This window comes from Penaeus vannamei, chromosome 17 (genome assembly GCF_042767895.1).
Source record: "Penaeus vannamei isolate JL-2024 chromosome 17, ASM4276789v1, whole genome shotgun sequence".
Taxonomy (NCBI): domain Eukaryota; kingdom Metazoa; phylum Arthropoda; class Malacostraca; order Decapoda; family Penaeidae; genus Penaeus; species Penaeus vannamei.
Window position 1 is genome coordinate 27,444,694 of NC_091565.1, and position 5,000 is coordinate 27,449,693.

The window sequence follows — 5,000 nt, forward strand, 5'->3', positions numbered from 1 at the left end:
CATTTTGAAGTTGCCAGCTAGTCACGGAAGCGAATCCAAAGGCTCACGATATTCTCTGACGCATTCATATTACCTTTTTCAATAGACAGAAAAATATCCTGCTTCAATACGTTGAAACTGCATGAAACTGACGTCGATAAAATTGTGTGATGTCAACAGGAGGGATCAATTAATTCCCATTTCACCTTTTGGCAACATCGGCGGAGCACGTGCAGCCTCTACGTTCGTGACGTCATAAGACAACTGTGTCGTCACGCGAATTAAACCACGTATGCAGTATCTCCCAGTTCTTGAGCTGCAAGGGTTAATTATGGGAGATCTCAACAATTAATATTATTGTGGAAGTTCAACTGGAAATGAAATATGTCAAAAATCACTGCGTACGATAAAGGCCGCAAAGGATGTCAAAATGGTCCATTTTTCGTCAGCGTCTATCAGTTGCGACGATAGACGAGTAAACCTAATTTACAGATCTATCTCCAGTTCATTTCCCTTTGTTTCTGTTATCGGTGCCAATTTCATGTAAAACTTGTTGGCACCGCAGTTGATTGGGAAACATACCTGATGCAATTTCTGATTTCATCAAGCATTCACAATAATGTTCATTCATAGACATTCAGGAAATATCGTGTAAACTTAGAGAAAATTACCTTTTGAATACATTTATTACAGATGACATATCTTTATATATGTCTTATCAGTTAAGTTTCCGTGTCGTTCTCAATAGTCATATATATTTTGCTAACGAAGTGAAACTATTTCTATTACTATTAATAATCCTTGTTTTTATTCTCTACCTGATTTCAGTCTTCAAACTTTTCGTTTGTTGTCACCGTTTTCGTTCTCATTTTCAGAACAGTCCACAATAGCCTGAACTCTACATTGTTTCCGATTTGTGTAATCGTTAATTAATATCATTGCAATTATTATTTTTGTGTTTGTGATGCTCTTATTTTTTTATTTCATGTTATTTTGCTTGTCTGCTTTTACATTACTGTTACCGGCCGTGCCATTATTTACGTTCCGTTATTAGCATCATGTATTTATAAGGCTAACAACTGCAATAATGACCATACTGGTAGCAATGATAATATGCTAACAGTAACTACTCTGCCATTACAGGTAACAACATCATGAAAACTACTGTGAAAAATAACAATAATATTGTATTTTAGATGTGATAATGGAAATGCAATAGAAATTTAATAATCGATGTTAGTTATTTTGAATTATTACTAATACCTATCATTACATATATAAAGGTTATCGTTATTGCAAATTCATCAGTTATTTTTAACTTTATCATTTCATCCTACACTATCATCATTGCGAGTGTTGTTGATAATGACTATCAGCATTATCATTACCGTTACCACCATTGTTATGATAATAAGTATATTAACATCATCAGTATTGTTACAGAGATCAATTATTGTATATGTTATAATTGCCATTGTAATAATCAATAGTATTATTGATACTGTTGTCACTATTATTGCTATGATTGTTATACCTTTACTATTAGTATTTACTGTGCTTGTTATAAATAGTATAATGGTTAGAATTTTTTTTACAATATTAATAGTACTACAATTAGTATCATCATCACCATTATTGGTATTACTATTATCATTTCATTGTCATTATTATTACCATTATCATTTTTAGTTATCATCATTATTATTATTATCATTATTGTTGTTGTTGTTATCATTATCATCATCATTGCTATTATTACTATCTTGATCAGCGTCATCAGCATCGGTTTCTTTTATCAGCAGTAGTATTATTGCTACTTCATTACCATTACATGCCATTACAATTAATGTTTGATTTACTATTACTTTATGAGCTCATTATTTTTGAGGGTTTTAACTATTAATGCTATCATTTCTATCAAGATCATTGGCTTCATCCTAACGTTGCCATTACAAAAGTCATTATTAGCATAATTATTAGGCGTAATTGCTGCCTTTATCTGCTATTGTTGCCACCTTTTCGTTATTGCCGGTATGTGGTCGTCAATGTAACTACCATTATGTTCTTAGTTATTATCATTTGTTTTACTGTTGCCAGGATATTCGTAAAAAATATGATTGCCAGTGCTGATATGCATATTATTTGTTGTATTTGTTACTTTTATCAGCAATGGGTACTGCTATATTTTATTAATCTTGGTTCCATTATTACCAATAATATCATTTTGCTGCGTCTCTTCTATTATTGGACATATTATTACCATTATTATCACTGCTATTCCTGTACATATAATATACACAGTATACTTGGAGCCTCCCCTGGCCTTGGCTGCAGCGGGAATACCTGCTCCTTATCCAGAGTAAATAATAACTACAAAATCTTTTATTCTGTTAATTTTAAGATTATTGGAAAATACATGTAATTGATGTCAGCATAAAAAATATGCTATGCCTGCTGCAAAAACAACAAAAGAATCTATTTGTAAAAAATAAATATCGCGTGTATGTTTACCACGTAATATTAAAAGATTTAAGAAATTCATAAAAATTGGAAAGAAAATGAAAAAAAAATTGAGTACCTAAGCATGAATAAAGGTCGAAAAAAATCTTCACTTTGGGAACATGGAATTTCCAAAAAAGTACCCAAATTCTATTAGAACAGCCATTCTTTCGACACAGTTCAAACATTTAGGTCAGGGACCATATTCAGTATGATATATATATATATATATATATATATATATATATATATATATATATATTATATAATATATATATATATACATATATATATGATGTATAACAGTTGACCACAATATATTTCCTTAATAATTTTTTACATAAATAAACCAATTAGTGTTGCATTTTGAATTCATTCTGAGCTGACATACTGATTTATCTTTACTAATGCCTGATATGTGTTTTTCTGTTGTTTTTTGGCACACATAAACCAATTACTGTTGCATTTCGAATTCTGGCCAGGAAAATACAATGAACTTTTCTAGTGCCATATATCGATGGAGCCAAATTGTGACTGGTTACAATACGATGAAAGAAACATTAGTCGTCAAACTTCTGTTATGTAACTTAATTATCGATTCCGCATCCCGAAAATTATATTACAAATTCAATCAGAAAATATGCAGGATTACTCTGAGAAAAGAACGTTTATCACATTGATCACTCACTGCTGTCTCCTAGAGGACATAGAAGTCTTCGACAAGTTCTTCGCCTTTGACCTCACTCTCCCGTTGGATGTTTACCCAGCAGGACTCGTAAACTGTCGATCAGCTGCGTCGTGAGCGGCCGCTTCATCCAAAAACGTTTTTGTTTTCGAAATGGTGTGATAGTGACACGTTTTTTGAGGGGGTTGTCTGCTGCGGTCATTTAAAGTATTATACACATTTTTAAGAGAATTTCGCAAGAAATTTTATTTGTACTAATTGCAAAATACCAGAAAACACTTTGGAGCCTAATTAGATCGTGTCTATTGGGAGCTATTGGCTCTACACGGTTGCGTTGCTTTGGTTATATCTGGTTGGTATTTTTTGTTTTTCGTGATTCTTTGACTCTTTTCGGCATTATATTCATGGTCACCTGAAACTATTTAATTAACTGATAACATTCTTCATGTAATAAGGAATACAGAATATATACGAATAACCATTATAAATACAATCACTGTATGTTGCACTGTGCCTCTCAGCGCATAGCTATTAGCTTGACTCTGTTACCAAGTTGGCTTTGACTCTTTACATCAACAGTCCTTTCGATAATAAATATTTTCCGCACCCGCTCATCGGTGATTGACCGGACGCCAGTTAGTCGTCATCAGCTTATAAATCTAAGTCATATTCAAGAGCGCATACTTCCTCGTATCCCTCCTTCTTGCGCATAAACCCTTGGGCAAATCGAACATCTACGTAAATCTTGTGTTGTTTCCTGCCCCTTTTGTTTACAGAAGGAGAGACACCTGTTGCTCTTACGTAACCTTAGAAGGTTGAAATCGCAGGTGAGAACAACGCAAACTTTGGCCTCCGAAGCTGTCTCATCTTCTCCGTGCCGGTACTAAAGACAAGAGGTGAAGTGACTAACTACAGCACGCTTCTGGGGGTCAATAAATCATCCAGGTCTCTTGACAAGGTAGCCGTAGTTGTACTCAGACCATGTATTGACATCCTGTTGGTACAAACCGTTGGAGAGGGGTTGGCCGTTGCCTATCCCTTTATGTAACCTCCTTTGTTTTCTGAAAGGTGGACAAGGCTCAGACAATACACAGAAGGCTTATACTACCACTATCCATAGACTTAGTGATTCTTTACTCACTTTGCAATGAGACCGACTAGTGCGAAAGACAGGTAATTAGATGTTACTGGAAGCATGGAAGATGAAGTAGATGTTTAAAGGAAAAATACAGAATGAAAGATAGATAGATAGATAGATAGATAGATAGATAGAGAGAGAGAGACGGAGGGAGGGATGGAGGGAAGGGGAGGGGGGGAAGAGAGGGAGAGGGACCACACGACTGGATTTGACTGACGTCGGAGTGACGTACACTCTGCCCCACACACACCACGCGCAACGAATCCCAACTTGTCGACATTCATTTCGCCTCAACATTTTATTTGATGCCTGTCTACAACAAATACGGATGTCATGGACGGTCAATGCTGAATATCACAAGGAAATCGGTATGGTACATGGTATGTTTATTGGGAAAGGAATAATTATGTTTTAAAGAAGGGTATGAACGCTATGATTTACTAGAAATGGAGCTAGAAAGTTTGTTGTTTGATCAATACAACCAGCATTCAAAATCGCTTCTTAACGAATGACAATTACCTCCGAACAAATGCGCATACACCCATCACACACGGCCGCGCGCGCATGCATCTGTATTTTATTGTATATGTATGTGACTGACGATGGTCACATATGTTTGCCTGGTAGTGTTTTATGCATGCTTTGGAATCTTGTTTTGATACTAGTTTGTGTATTTGAATGCGTGCATAGCAGTGTATT